At 36.8% G+C, this 17,404-nt stretch overlaps 1 long non-coding RNA gene across 1 annotated transcript in view; it reads right to left on the bottom strand.

Moving 5' to 3' along the window:
- The window catches only part of LOC113746244 (uncharacterized), a 74,561-nt gene extending 73,773 nt beyond the window's left edge, over nucleotides 1-788 (bottom strand). The window contains exon 1 of the long non-coding RNA XR_003462685.1: nucleotides 541-788. This is a non-coding gene — a long non-coding RNA (uncharacterized LOC113746244). The remainder of the gene's footprint in view (nucleotides 1-540) is intronic.
- Between the last annotated feature and the right edge of the window lie 16,616 nt (nucleotides 789-17,404).

Genomic DNA, 17,404 nt, shown 5'->3' with positions numbered 1-17,404 from the left:
ATGACATATTATCTGGCTAAAATCAATGGATATGACTGGATGGTACATCTCAAACCTCGGGGTCAGTTCTGTTTGTCAAACATCACACATCCACCATGCCACAAAGACCTGGATCAGTCTATTAGTGTACTGTCTTCTGTTTACTGAATATAGGCCTTTTCTTTTCTTTTTTTTACAGAAGATTGTTTCACTTTGACTCATAGCAGAAAAAGCACAGCTGTGAGTAATGACACTAATTAGCCTATGTGGAATTTAGCCATCATTATTATTAATGTGATTAATTACACCTGTGTTTTTCCTGCTTAAGACATGTCACAAGTGAGGCAGGGGCCTATGTTACTGCTCCTTCATATATTAATATTACTTACTGTATGTGTAACATTAAAACCCCACGGTTAAATACTGGGGATAAAGTCACAGCTACAAAGTGTAATGGATGAATAACTTAACATAGTTTTATCGAGCTAAGTAGCAGACTGGACTGGACTGGTCTACATAATTATCAAACTATGTCCAGCAATTTTGGAATAAACGTTTTACCTCGTGACGTTGCACACTCAGCAGGTGTTACCAGGTACCTGGCGTCATGTCTTCACTGCGCTCCTCTCGACAGGTGATTAAAAGGCTTCCTGTGCATTAGTTCACGGCGGTCACTTATGAAACCTCTCTCTGGTGGGAACTGCTTTTGTGAAGAGCGACCTTGGGTGACATTTTCTCTCTCGACTTGTTTCTCCCCTACAGGTATATTGACCTTTGACCTCTGCATCTCTTCCTGTCATTCTTATCGCCGGGAATAAAAGTAGTAATCCCTGATCCTGATGCCACTTTAGCAATAGCAGTTGTTGTTGTACATTAATAAAAGTAAAGAGTAGGCCTACATTTATTTGTTTTTACAGGAAAAAAAACACTGACACGAGGCCTAAGTAAATATGGGGAAAGATAAATAAATTAGTGCTGTCAAAATTAACGCGTTAATTTTGTCGATTAATTTTAAAGAATTAACGCGTTAAAAAAAATTGACGCAATTAACGCGGTTTTGTTTACTTCCGGTGGCGGCCGCCATTTTGGATGTGGCAAAGTAGAGCTTTGTTTCCCAGATATATTAGTGTGTGTGTGAATGGGTGTATAAGAGGCATTAACTTAAAGCCCTCACGGAGACTGCGCCCTGCACGGTCGCCCACATTGCCCATAGCTAAAACCGGCCCTGCTTGTATTAGTTTACGGGCATATCTGCCACATCCAATATGGCGGACCGGTTAACGTATCGCAGCAAAAAGTTGCCCGACGGCTCGTTGGACAAAAACAAGGCAATTTGCACAGTTTGCAAAGCCGAATTTAAATTTCACAGAAGTAACATGACTTTAACATATCACCTCAAAGCAAAACACCCAGTCTACACTACAGGAGTGTGGCACTCCTCAGTATATTTCCTCATTCTGGCTTTTTTCTGTTTGCACTGTGCATATGTGCACCATAAGCCAATAAAATGAATGAATTTAAATATACTTTCTGTGTTTATTCTACATTAATTTGATCATTTTACATAAATAAATATTCATTATAAGCTTCAGTCTCAGAAAAATGTATTTAATTTATTGATACATTTATTGATAGATTAATCGCGATTAATCGCGATTAATTACAGAAATTTTTGCGATTAATTAGTTAATTTTTTTTAATCGATTGACAGCCCTAAAATAAATAAATAAATATTTTAAATATAAACAATTTTAATTATAATACAGTATTATTTGGAACAAAATAGAAGAGGTGTTAATAGGCATGGTAAATAGAAATCCTATTTACCATGCCAATCATAAATATCTTTCATCACATCAACTGTCAGTGAAATGTCAGTTTGCAACATGAAATAAGTAATGAAAAAAGCATTTCAGTGATATATATGAATTACTTGTCCTTTTAGAAGAGTTTATTTCTCTGCTTTAAGTTCTTAGATATTTGTTTTAAACAGCGGATCTGCCACTCAACATTACACAGGAAAAATCTTAGATACCTTACTTTAAAGCACCCTTGTATGACTTTTAATCACAGCCCTCATGCAAGTTATCGTATAATTTACTGTATCACACAATGAGGGTGCTGGGCTCAATTAAAATAAAACCCAATTCCCACATCACAACATCGCATTTTGAGACTTGCCATCTTTTCAGTTCTCACTCTGACCTCAATGTCTGGTTATTTCTCCTGCTTTAACAGGTAACATTGAGTTCTATCACTGACATTTTCTGCTGAGATGGTGTTCCCAAAGATAGGATACATTTTGGGGTATACTCTGACAACAACAGCTTCTTACAGCATTGTTGGGTCAATCACAAAGGAACATGTTGCCAGGAGACAATAAAATAAGATTTTGGACCTGTCAGCCACTGTATTTGTGCTATCTTTACTCAAAAATATTGACAGACGGCATGACAGTTATCTCAAAAGAAATTCTTGAAAATGTTCACCAAACTAAAAAGATGGTGCTTTCTTCACAATCCACACACAATCCAGCAAACTTTAATAAAGCAAAGCTTGGGCTGTACTGGTAAGTTGATTAATGACTGAAGTAGGGGCTATATTTTTCAAACCACTCCCAAAGTGGGAACTTGCTTGCAGTTTTCCTAATGGTTTACAAAAGCCGCTCGAGGGGGCCGGGCAGGTACAGTACAGGGAGCATCATCTGTTCCCAAGCAGATTATTTACACTGTGCCTTTATCAGCCATCTAATGCCAGGCTATTAGTCATCACAGTGCAGATGACAAGCCCCGGAAACTGAACATTTACTGTTAAATGGTGATGAATAGAGCACCATTTCAATGGTCATACATCAACCAGGCATCACATTGATCTCTCATCCCTCTTAGGATGGTGGAGTTAATATTTTTTGTATACATATCATTTGAGCGTCACATTTCAAGTTACGGTTATACTAAGCATGTAACAATGAAGAACTGAAGTTTACATCCACTATGAGTTAATAAAAGGCAAAGAAAGAGTTCAACTAATACTTCCAGTTACTGCTTGCAATCTAAATAGAGGTTAGTATTTTATTAATCTTGTTTTAAATTAGTTTAATATTACTAAATATGATCAATAGTACACAGAAATGTAAGTTTTGGCCAAAATTGGTTGGCATCTTTCCAACAAATAAGCAGAAGAGTATATTGAGAATTTTGATTCATACCCTCCACTGCAATCTTTAACTGTATGCTCTGAAAGCATAAAACATTTTATTAAAATGAAATGTTTGCAGTAAAAAGAAGCAGTGCAACGATTGGCTCGTGCTTTTAGTTTCTCAGCTTAGTGTCTGGCATGGAAGACTCGCCTCAATCAGTGGGCATGAAATCAGTATGTGGTTACTCTGCTTGGGTTTGCTTGTTGGCTAATTTCTCTCCACCCTACACTCACACAAGTCAACTGTGTGTGTGGATGTATGCATGTCTGCGTGTGTGTGGTCATGCAACTGGAGGGAATCCCTGGCAAAGAGCCGGCAACTCTCTCAGCAAACACAGCGGGAGTGTTTGGACTGTAAACACACCAACATTCAGCCTCATCCATACACAGCCATGATGCACCAGGCTTTACTTCCCCCCTCCGAAACTCTCATTGCACACACACAAGCATAACCATGCCAGCAACTCTCTCTGGCTCATACACATACATTTTGCATAGATTGCATGTGTTATGCATGCCACCAATCTCTCATTTTTTTTTGTACATGTGTGTGTGTCTTTATGCTTCTGTACGCATGTGTGGATATAAGAGAGTTCGACAGGGACGTCCCTGTACTTCAGTGTGTGGATCCCACGACAGCCTGGGGTGGCACATCCATCTATGTCTTTTTGCCAAATTTGATTTTAAATATTTATCACACCATACATCTTGGCTGAAACAAATTGCTGGCAAAGTGCTATTGTCTGTGAAACATGTAGTAAGAAGGATGGAGGCTTTAGAGGGAACATCAATGTTTCATTTGGTAAAATATATGACTGGGAAGTGTATGTGCAACTACAGCACTTTTTAACACTAGAGGATGACACAGAGGTAAAACTTTCTGAATCGCATTCTTCCTATGGAGTAAAGTATTTTGAGATTAGATGATCATCATCATACTCTTTCTAAAGCTGCACACTGTATGTGCACATTCACATTTAAAGGGCATTTGTATTGCTTACAAAGCCCTTATAGTAAAGTTGTCCTTGTTTAAAATGGCACAACAAAAGATTTCAAGAACAATATGGTTGTTTAAGATTTTTAATTAAGCTTCCTGCATAATAAGATTGTTTTGTTTTTGTAATAATATCTGAAGAAGTACAACAAAGTAGAACATATGCAGCAGTACATCATTAATCATATCAGTGCACATAAAATGGTACATTTTCACTTGAAAAGAAAGAAACAGGAAGAAATACTAGACACATACAGATACATATATATGCAATTGCATCTAAAATGTGGAATACATTTATGGTATAGTAAAAGTTATTTATGGGAATTAACATGTATACTGCATTTACCACTCTTAAAGCAAGTGTTGACTCAGCATGCCAGCAGGGCTCCAGATCTCCCGCTGTGACTGCACTGCAGCCTGCAACATTTGCTGAAGCTTTTTTTAATCCAGTGGAAGTTTTCTTTTCTTTTTTAAACAACAAACTTTGTATTTGTTGCTTATATTTAGACCTGAGAGGTACCATAGCTCAGTGCAGGCACCATATTATACTGTTAACCGCTGAGCAGCTCCTTCAAGTGCCTTACCCGAGGGCATTAAGACAGTGGTTGTTGAGATAGAGGAGAGCAATGCTCATTCGGTTTCTCATTCCTCTGTGCAGGGAAACCAATATATTGGTTACTGTTAACTGTTGGAGTAACACTGGGCCAAATTTAGAGTAATGGCAGCTTTTACAGCAAACAAAAGATGATGTACAGCTTACCTGGGGACAGGAAAGCCACACCATGCCCATGCTGGATGATGTCAAAACAGCAGCAGTGCCAAGTGACTCAAATATTGCTCCACTTTTGTTACATAGCTGTGCTCAAGGGAAGGTGCTGCCACAGGTTTGATTTACTACATTGGCTTCGCTCTGAACAACACACATTTCTGTATTGAATTTTTGTATTGTATTTTGTATTGTATCACATGATACAAAACTGTAATAGTAAAACACTCTACTTGCTGTCAATAACAGCAAGTAGAGTAAAATAGACAACCACAAAAAATAGACATCAACATCCCACAAATGCAACTGGAAATACTAAGAAAATAAATGATGGGCTCTAGTCTTTTTGGAGAAATAATCCACACACTCTGTACCCTTCATATCACTTGAGGTAGAATTATCCAACTGAATGCTTCCACTAAATCCTTCTAACCTGCACCTGTTTTACAGTCCCACAGAAGGATATAAAAGCAGCATCATGCAGTATAATGCATCAACTACAACTGCTTTTGTTTTTTCTTCCCAAATTGACTGATGACTCTGTTTGTGTAAAATATATACAGTATAGATTTGTACATATTTTCCCATTTTTATTATTCATAGTTAAAAATGAATCTGCTTGTGGCTACAAAATAAATATTCCATTTAGTCATCTCAATTTATACAATAAATCATACATTTTCTTTCAGTTGGCTTGTGTTCAACCTCTAGATGACCACATGATGGCGGTCTTGTCTTTTGTAAAACAAAAGATTGCCGTTCACAAAAAAAAAAAAGAGCATAAGAATATCCTTACCTTTAGGACAGCATATTGTACATGTAAAAATATTAGATTTAGACATGTTTTATGATTATGTCCTCAGTGTGCATAGTTTCATACTAATATTTCACTTTGTACATGCAAAAAAAAAAAAAAAGAAAGAAAAACTACCATTTCCAATCACTGACCTCCACTGACTGAAGGAAGTAGTGTTATTAGTGCTGTTTTTGCATTAATATTTACCACATGGCCTGGAGTGCTTGACAAGTTTGGTGGTGCATGCATTGATACTAGCTGTGAGGCATGATACCTGTTTATCTTCCTTGGCAACAGCAACATCTCACTAGATGGCACTAGTGTAGCACAACAGCTGGGGGAACAGCTTCTGTGCTGTTGCCATTGTTTAAGTCAACATCATTCCCTTAAATAAAGGGCTGGCTAAAAATGCAGCAGTGATTAATTACCAATTCAGTAATGGAACACAGTATTATCCAGTATTCAAAAAGAGGGCCCCAAATGGTGTCGTGCGACCAAAACAGCACAAATACAAAGTGAATCAGGAGCTTTAAGACCATTTGGACATGCATGCCACCAAGCCTCTCAGCACATAAATATGTATTACATCTGCAACTCAATTAGGCACAGTGAAATCTGGCCTTTAGGGTAGAAACCTGTGAACTTGCATAGATTTGCCCTAACCACTATGATCCTTTGGCTGTACAATGTTTGCTATTGCTGATAATCATCCAAGCTGACCTGTATGGAGGTTGTAATCTAAGATATACTTTTGATCTGCATGCACTACAGGATTAAAGCTGCTTGTAAACACCTGGCCAATGCCATAAAAATGGATCAAGGTCTGGCAAATAGCTTCATTACAGTCAGCCGTGTGGAGCTGGCATATGCAAATATCCCAGAAATCCAAATGGAGAACTGCAGCTTCATTAAATTTGGCAATAAAATATTTGCAATACCTCATTGGCTTCTAATGGCCATAATGAGGAGTATGACTGAATCAAATCGCTGTGCGTTAGATTTAATTTGTTTGGCATTTCACAGATGGGAATGCATTTAGAACTGTGAGTAGACATGAGAAGTCATTACAAAACCAGGACATAGACGAAAGCTTGCCTTGTGGTGAGTCTGTGTCACCACAGACCCACAAAGGGCTCCACTCTTTCCAATGGAGATGTTTCCCAGAATGCTTTTATGGAATATGCAGAGGCCCGAGCCTCAACCACATAGTGGAAATGCCAATGGTTGATTTTACCATATTGCGTTTCAACATATTAGGTTACCGGAACTTAATTAATGCGATTCCATTCCCTATAAGTATCTGCAGCTGGCTCTTGTCCAAGCCCAGATAAGATTGGCTGCAGACTAAGCATGCCTACTAAAAAGATAGCAGAGGAATAAACAATGAAGCTGCTTGTCAACTGTGAAAAGAGGTAAATGCAGAAAGAAAATGCCAGTCTAACACTGTTTTGCAGAATTTGCATTATATGATTGAAACAGCACATGGCAAATTATTGAAGGGCAAATCAAATAAAGATATAGTGTGAGTTTTGGTCAAACAAGCAGCTGATAAGCCACAGCTTAATGAGGGACTGAGTACTACTGTAAGTCTCAATACAACAGCATCCAAGTGTAGCTACTATAACCTGGAGAGAGCAAATAGCATCTTCAGAAAGTGATGCCTCACACCATACTGTAAGTCCCTTATGTTTTTGTTAACTCAATAAGCACCAACCAAAGTGACACACATGGGTTAAAAAAGATTGCCTCATTCAAGGACTGTTTGCTTTGCTTTTTATAGCACAAGTCAAATATGCCCCTGCATATGTCTGCCAACAAGCTACCAAATGTTGTGTGTACAGTAACAGCTCGGTAGACACAGGAAAAAAAATGCACTGCTACATGTTTTGTGCAAGATTATAGTAAACGGATTTATCTTTCTATGTATTTTAATCTTAGATAAGTTCATACAACGTGTTATCCTGCAGTAGTAGAAGCCAAAACAATCAAAAATCAGTGCTAACAGGAAAGTGAATAATGAAGACCACAGCGGAGGAACAATGCACAGAAGAAAGCAAATGATTATATCCTGTCGGGAGAATAAGACTCAATTTGATCACATATTTTCCTTTTCAGAGCACAACTGCAATCTATTCTATATACACAAACGAGCTAATCAATTACAACCCCCAACTAATGTAAAGATGCTTTTCATACACAGCCCCCTCACTGTGCATAGCTAAGATAAATTGGCTGTGACCCAAGCATGACCCTGGCTGATGTTCATGAGACCATTAAATTTCCTGCAAAGAGGGTGCAGTGGGGTTCTGTGTTTGTGTATGTGCATTTGTATGTGTGTGTAGGTGAGTGTGTGTCTATGCATGCATGCGTATGTGAGTGAGATTGAGGGAGACAGAAAGAGAAATAAAATGAGAAAAGGGGAGGGGGGACAGAAGAAGACAATGAAACAGAGTGAGAGGTGCATAATACAAGACGCTAGTTACAAGGTGCTAGTTTATTTTCTTTCTTGCTTATAACAGGTATTATTTGAATACTGGCCATCCCTTTTATAATGAAGCTATTCAGCAGATCTTGGTCTCTTTTTGTATAGGTTCAAAGTTCAAAGTGTCTTTGTTGTCCCTTACAGGAAACTGGTTTATGGCCAGAATCATACAAAAGACACAAAACAGCTAATCATTGATAGACAACAGGATGTAGTAAACAGTGAGTGATTAAAGTCAAAGTACAAACAAAAAAATAAAAATAAAATAAGCATTCAGTTAAATACTATTGTCATCTTAGTGAACTTCCTCAGGAATTGCTTTGATAATTTAGTTATTAGTCCGGGCCATCTTTATCTGAAATCTTAGGTTCTAACAGTCTAACATCATCCATCAGTAATTCTTTATCCAGCATATCTGAGACCAATATCTATTAATTATTAAGTTAAGCAAAGTAGCTAAGCTACAAAGCTACTTATTAAGACATTACATCCACAACAACTACTCTAGAGTAAAACTAGTTACCTATAGAACAGGCTAGTATCATTGTAATAGTACATACTCTTTGCAATCAATAATTAATCAATGGGTGAATGAAATGTAAAATGAAATATAGAAATATAGACTATATATCACATACGTACGTACTGTTGTTGCTGTTTAAAATAATGTAGCTGTCAATGAACAGTTGGGATGTGGTTCACAGAAAATATTGTTCATGCCTGACACACATAACTGATGAAGGATGAAATGAATATACTATAGCTCATTTTGACCCATTTAAAGGTCGATGTAAAGTTCCAAAAAAAAAAAAAAGAGTAAAAGAGGAGAGTAATAAATCTTAGGGTCAACAAGCATGTACCAAAATGTGTACAATACAAAATAGAATCATTAATTATTAATATTCCCATCTATATTTACTGTAAACTTTGTGTTGTTTTCATAGAGATGAACAGGGTAAACATATTGTAGATGTGTATAAAGTTTCTAGTACTGTGGGAGTCAAAGCAGTATAATTAAGGTATCATGTTAAACAATATCTTTTGCCTTAAGCAAAAAAGATTCATAAATACTTGCATGCAGGTTAAAAATGATTGTGAATAAAAGTTAGACATTTCACAGTCACTGTCAGCTACAGGCATTATAATCTTAAAGCTAAAAAGGAGAATGGTCATCCATCTCTCTCTACGATTTCTATGATGACACCAGAGCGACTTTATTAGTTGAACCACATAGGAGTTTGGTAAGAAAGAAAAATGACAATGACTATTTGTATATGTCTGTTGCTGTGTGTACATGTTGAAGGCAAAGGACTAAGGATTCAACTCTAGTCCAAGACATGTTTGTTTTCTGTGTGGTGTTCCAATCTTTATAATTGATTTCTGCTCCGAAACAAGCAGACATGTAGGCTAGGCTGTGTGATTGGTATTGAGGCAAATTGCAAAAGAAGCAACTGACAGTAATGTGAGGTCACCATGCGAGGTCACCTGAGAGAAATACATGAACGTCATCTACATCCATCCATGTGAGAGACTGTAGAAGAAAATGGTCTGAAATTCCTCAAAAATGATCCCAATTTGTCCATTCAATTTAGAAAATCAATCACTCTCCCACAGGCAATCCATTCATTTCATATAATACTGACAAATAAGACAAACAGGATGGTCTCTAGTATTTCGCAAATAAAAGCTGCTAACAATTTAAGTTAGCACACACTACCCATCAGCTGCAAATCACAGCCTAACACTGCAGTACATCCCACCAATTACTGTAATGCCATTGGCACTGTAGAGATCAGCTGTACAATCGTTAGCTTATATTAGCCAACAGACATTGAGTGGAGCATGCCACGGGGGTAATGTGAATCTTTACACATGTTGCAAGCAAAATGAAGACAATTATTTTCGTTGCACTGCATCTAACTATGTGCAGACTGCTGTGTAGTGTGTGTCGCTGATCCCTCTAATGTATTATCGCAGTGTCCATGGATTCAAGGGTCAGCCCTTGTAGCTCTGGGGTATGACCTCGGTGTACTGTACTTATCCCACGGTGTTAAAACACTTCCACTCCACTGTGCTTCCTCTCACAGAGACATGTGGACATAGCGAGAGGCCCCCACCACAGCAGTTTGTCATGTTAACATAATCCAGAGTGATGTCTGGTTAATTTGTTTCCATATTCTAATAACCTTGCATATAAATAGTTACTACCAGCATGTGTGTTTCATGTATTTCCACCTCTTGAGCCTCTGAGGAAATTAGCATTTGAATTTGTAATCATGTCCCTTTTTAAGTTGCATCACATGCAGAGGCTGAAACGAGGAGACAATTAACCTGCACGGCTAAGTGGACAAGAGGATCTGACAAAAATAGCTCAGAGGAAAAATGAAGTCAAGTTACATATTTCATGTGCTGTTCTAATCAGGTTGGCTGTGGGTAAAGACTTCATCAGCCAATCTCAGTGACATGTGCTGTAATATGATACGTTTTCAAACAACTGATGCAGCACACCTACTACAGGACAATGTAACACAACGTACACTTGAGAATTAGTAGACACACAACATAGTTTCAGTGTAAGCTGTACCCTATATACATACCTATGAAATGGCTGCTTATGTGACATTAGAGAACAAATTCCCCCTTCAGTGTGTGAGAGAAAATACAACTGTCGTCAGGTAAAATTCTTAAATGTGTGAACATATCAGGAAAGAAAAAGAAAAACAGTCTTATTTTAGCTGGGTGACAATACAATTTGCCATTATCCAAAGTGTTTTTGTGTGACTATACTAGCTGAAGGTTCTGAAAAATTGTCTCAGTCCCTGGAGGAGCATGTAATCTTTCAAGTTGAAAGCTTGAAAATCACCAAAATAGGATGTACGTTTTAATGTCCCTTCCTGTGCTGAACACATATAGTGAATTCATGTGAAAGCAAAACAGCTCAAAATCTTTAACAGACAGTAAATAAGCACCAGGATGTATATGTTCACAAATGATATTTCTTTGTCCACATACAGTATTTTCCACATAGCTTCACATTAAAGGTATGCTTGTTTTGTATCTAGGTTTGTATGAGGATTCTGTCATGTTGCACAAAGTGAAGCATCATGAGTAGCAGTTCAGAGGGGCAGAAAGTCAGGGTTATTATTAATAAGTGGAGGAAAAAGAACATTATACTGGCAAGCTGGCTCATGAGCCAGCAAATTGAGCTTGCAAGTACTAAAACACCACAGAGGTAGGTCATTAAGATACACAGCTATGGAGCTAAGAAACACAGTTGTTACCAAAAAGATTCTGTGTACTTCAGAAAATATGTTTTCTTGGTTTATACAACAACAGAACAGGTTCTCTATGCAGGCAGTGACTCTATGCAGAAGCACTGTAGCGTTGAGCAATCTTTAGAAAACATATTAAGCTTCAAACCAAGGTCTTCAGCTGCTTACTCTCCCCAAATACAAATGCTTAAAGCACTTAACCTCCAATCTGGGAGATTTATTTTTGTCTGTTGGAGAACTATTAAACTACTGGGTTCTGTGTGGAAGCACAAATGGTTTTGCAAACATCAGCAAAGGACCATTGAGAGGTTGAAGAGGCCCTTGAAATGGTGAAATTTTTACTGATAAATGGTTGCCATGCAGTAAAAGCCAGAGATTGTCAACTACTGATTTAAATGTTCCACAAATTATTAATGACAGAACAGAATACCATGCAAATGATATTTTGATGATTAATAACAACGGCACAAGAAAAGGCAACACTGACTTCAGCCTGTTCAGATGCTTAGATCCATGTTTGCTAAGGTTTGTGTTAGCAATCTTTCTGCTGCTCAAGGCTGCAAATTGAAAATTTAGGAGGCGTGTGATTAAGTTTTTCTTTGTGCATAAATGGTATTTCCTGGTAATATGTCAAAGTATAATATGTCAAATGTCAGTAGGAAAGAACTATTATTTTTCCCACAAAAACCCTCTGGAGAACCAGTGTCAGGATTTACCTTTTATATTCCACCCACCACCCCTGGAGAGACCATCATTAAACTGGTGTACTGACCAAATGAAGCGGTGGTCACTGACCTGAGTGGTCACCTCTTATGTCCTCATAGCCAAATAATTGGGTTTCATTTCTACTTACATATCTGAAGCTGTTTGTTTTTTCATTATCATGTAAATAATGGAAACATGGAGGCTGAGTGTATAAATATGAACTGGAATAACAAACAGTGAGTGACACTGGGAGGAAAACAGTAAATATTCAACATCTGAATAATTTGAATCTTAAAAAAACATTGAACCCCCCCCCCCACACACACACACAGAAAAAACATCACTGCCATTTTAACATGCAACGGAGTGAAAGTGTACATATCTGTGTGCACTTATGCCATGTGCATATGTGTGTGTTCATATACGCCAGGGCATCTTTGATAAACCATTGCATTATCTCCTCTGTTTATGACCCCACAGACAGAAAAAAAAAAAAAAACCCATACAAACCATGTATGAATACAAAACACGTTGTTGAGATTCACCAGTGTTACTTTATTAACACAGCAACACTGCTAAAGTATGGTACTATTAGGGTTGCAACAGAGATAAGAATGTGAAAAAAGCAATTTCCGAAAGCAAGATCTAACTAATCAACAACTCTCTTTTCCAGCCCATCTGATATACAAATTGCGCCTAATGAACCTTGCAAAATCAATTACCTAGGTAACACTTTGCATGCAAGGGAAACCAAACACTGAATGCATGATGCATACGTAAACAGACATTACTCACTGCAGATTATTTTGCTCCATTTACATTGCATTAGCACTAGAAACAGGAAAGTGACTGGTGCATATTCGTCAATCATGTTCATTTCATTAAAATGCAACTAGGCCAGATACAATTTCCATATCCACCTAAAGACTAGTTAGAGCATTCACTGTAACTTGATTAATGTTACATCATGGAGTGGACAAACAAATAACAGCCATGTGTATGTTGGAAAAGCTAGGGCACAAAATAATACAGCATAAAGTATTTAGGTGACTCCTGAATGATGGATGATGGTACTTGTTTCTGCTGATAAAGTTCTTCTTACATGCATGTTTAGCACTGACACTTTGGCATGAAATACTGTATCACACATGCTGAAGATAACATTCTTAACACATTGTTTGAACATAATGTAGTTAAGGTTCAGTCAATGTAAAGAGGGCTGCTTCTTTGTGGTGCCTTTGATTAAGCATACTGTATACCTAGACTTTATCAGGATCCTTATAGGAAGCCAGAATAAATAGTGTTTTGTAAAATGTCCTGAGGTAGAATCCGAATAATGGGAGGAGGCACCTACTTCAATGTATCTTTGTTGCATTTACAATAGTAAGTGATATGTGATCAACAATATATCATGCTTGGTTAAAAGTTGTTGAACTGTACATCAAACTTTAAAAAAAGCTGATCCACTGCTCTTCTGCAAAGTAACATAGTGGAGAATTTTCAGTTTCTGAGCAGTGAGGCACAAATCTAAATCTGGCGTCATGAATTATTAAAGCCCCCTTTATGGAGCTTTCTTCAGAGGAGAATATCCACCACAGTATAGTACAAGCTTGAGATCAAACAGAGCAGAGAAAAAGAGCCAAATGTAATGCAGAAAGTATTTCTACTAAAGTGTTCATCGTTGTTCGGCACTTGAACATAACAGCAACTTCTGTCAGATGACATATAAAAAGAAACAAAAGAGAGGCTGAGGTCTCTGGTCACATGGTCAGAGTTGGTCCCTTCCATGGCAACCATCATTTAGAGGCATACAGAGGAAATGAGAAAACTTGCTGCAGCTCACTAGATGACAAGATGATGACAAGAGAGCACATTTAGCTCTTCTGAATATCACTATACAATAAAGAGCTTTGGTTTGGAGGTGAGTGTCAATTGTGGATGAATCACTTCTGTCTGTGTCATCCAACTCTGCATGCCTTTGTGAAATAGCTTTTTGAATCTGAGCCACATTTACAAAACATTTTATCTTATCCTTAAATGTATTTCAGTTGAGTTTCTGTGGAGAAGCTGTATACAAAAGTCTTTTATGGGCTTTTTACCCATTTGATTTGGACTGGTCACACACTTGTTTCAAAGCCCACGCCACATCAAAAGGAGCTTACGCTTCTCACAGCATTATGTTAGTTGTATAGATGAGGACAAGACACACAGCCTCAAACTAAAATGGAAGTTTATGAGATAGATGGAATGCAATACAATACATTTCCTCACCACATTTGTGAATATTTATGACTGTACCCTACTTTCTTTCTATAGCATGAACTCTGATTACTTATGCCTTTGTATATGTATGCATATAAAGAGATTTACAAGAGTCTTCTAGGTTAAATGATGGCAATTAAGCCCATTTAGACATAAAAACAAGCTCTGTGAGAGCCAAGAAAAAACAATTGTGATGTATCACATAGTAATTAAACTGTTCTGCTCTCACTTATATGATATGACTGGGAATATATGTTCTTCTCGTTGCTATCAACAAAATCACTTAAATTTCTGATTAAATTCCTTAAACCAACCAAACAAACAGATTTGTCCCATTTACAAGTAATGAGTTTGTGGCCAATCGGATGCTAATGCCTCCATTTGAGCCTGATTAGGTCTATAACATAAGTTTATGAATATCATTAGGACAGATAAAGCAGCTATACAGTCGCATTGAGTCACATACAGCACTGTATACTTTTGTCTCAGTGAACAGGAACAAGTGTTTATTCCTCTCATCAAACTAGCAAAACAGAATACAGACACAAAGCTGTGTCACTGAGAATGCACTGTGATATCTGTCACGTCGAAACCATCAGTCACACTTAATCACTATCAGTTATCGCAAAATTAGATATATAGATTAAAATGTTATTATCATATCAGAATATTGGTGTTTACAACTCTTCCATTAAGCAAAAATATATATCCTAAACTACTTATATTATGATGTCATTTTCAATTCCTATGCTTTAATATTAGTTAACAAATAAGTCTACTCTGCATGCAGTGTATTCCACAACAAGGCTGACCTTTGAAGCAGTGGCAGCTGAATTACCACTCATCTAAAGTGTGTTACAGGAAATACCTAACAACACTTCAACAACACTGATCTTATCTAAAACAACATCAAACCGAGAACAATTGCAACCGCCAATCACTCTGCAATCATTCTACACCACTCAGAACTTGTAAAATCAATGCCACATTGAGGTGCTAATTAAACACTTAAAAAACAAAAACAGACTGGGACTTCTCTATTTCTTTCCAAATTACCTCACAGTGAGTTTAAGTTCTGTTAAGCATACGACTGTTACCCACATTGTGCAGTAGTTTATCTATTTTATCCAAACCTTTCCTGCCTTATCTCTGAATGGTCACAGTGTTCATGGGCATATAGGGCTTTGCCATTTTAGGCTCTTTACTCTTTACTTTTACTTCCTAGTAGGAAGTTAAAGTTTATACTGTATATAACCCCTTAATAAACAGTTTCTACAAAGTTTCTATATATGATGTGTGTACATATAGCTGAAATTATATATAATCATATATTGTTAAACACAAACAAATCTTATATTTTTTAAACCTTATGAGGACAGTTCATCATATAGGACTACAACTATTACTATTTATATATGTATTAGTTACAGTACTTCTTTGGAGGAATTATGAAAGATGAGTTTTTTTAAACACTATAACATGTCCTTATATCTACATGCACATTATAGTGTATAATACGACAACCCAGGCATGACAACCCAGTTCCCCCATAACTTCCCTACAGGTTTTATTTACTTTAATGTAATCTAACCTACTTTTGTACTCATTATACATGGTTTTGCATTATCTTTCAATATGTATCAGATCAAATGAAAAAAGGGGTATTTTTTCAGTGCAGTCAGTTATATACAGTAAGTTTAAGTACAGTATGTAAGTAAGTACAGTATGTTATGTTATGATGTTAAAAAAAAAAACTAACCATCTAAAATAAAACTAAGATATGTGAAAAAAAAACACTTTGGTTTTCTCACTTGGCAGTGGTAGAGCTATTGAAACAAAAGGTGATAGAAACAGATTTTTCAAACAATCTTTGTCTTCCTTTTGTTGAATTTCTGGTACTTAATCCTTAAACCTCATTTTTAACAGTTTTCATAAGGACTCATTGTTGAAGTAGAAATGTAGTAATGTTTCCACATAGTAAAATCTCAATAAAGTCTGGAGATAATCCTCAATAACATTCCTTCAAAGTGGTGTTAATGCTGAGTGGTGAATTTGTTAATGTTTTGAGTAGAAAGGAAATAATTTTAACCATCCTTGTATTAGGCTGGGGGCTTTTGTATTTTTGTTGAAGCAATGTATGCTGTAGGGAACTATTACTATAGTAATGTGACAGATATACTCTGCATAGTGTACTGTATATACTGCAGTGGCCGTAACATGACTAAATATATGCTGTCACTAAATTCCCTTTATGCTTCACTGCAGTTGAAACTTGGTAGAATATAAGTGAGTGGCAATCTCTTGAACTCTTTAACTTGTAATAACCATCAGAGAAAGGCGAAGTGTTCACCTCTTCAGACAGATAAACTCAGCTCCTGGAGTTAACAGCTTTCTATGGGAGAAAATGATTTTCCAATGTTTATAGTGTTTAAAACCACTATAAATTAGAAGAAGAAAGAAACGCTGATATAATTTTGTTTGAGCAGAATCTCTCCACTTCACTGAATGTGTCTATAAAATTCTCAGAGAAAAGTAGGTTGCTAAAATGGACTTAATTTGGCATGATAGATTGAGTCCATGCTTCACTGACTGTAATTGAATCTGTGACCTATTTCTTCAGAAGAAAATTGTCTCTTGGGTTATTTGTCACCATACATTTTAATGGAATTCGATAGACTGACACTGAATTTATACATTTTCATCCAATTATTAGCATTCTCTTTCCAATCTGCAGGTTGTTTTAAATTTAGTCTTTTATGCAGTAATATCTTAGCCTTAAACAAAACAGGCTCATGCTTGTCACGATGCAGATTTGTTTTTAGAAATCAGTGTATTTACTACTGCTCTTATTTGAAAGGGTGTAATGGAAATCAGCACAAACACAGCACTGAATGACAGGACACTGTGGTGGACTAGAGTGCTATTTATTTGGTGATATTACTCACTT

Source organism: Larimichthys crocea, chromosome VIII (genome assembly GCF_000972845.2).
Source record: "Larimichthys crocea isolate SSNF chromosome VIII, L_crocea_2.0, whole genome shotgun sequence".
NCBI classification, from domain to species: Eukaryota; Metazoa; Chordata; class Actinopteri; family Sciaenidae; genus Larimichthys; species Larimichthys crocea.
This window is presented reverse-complemented; position numbering and strand designations above follow the sequence as displayed.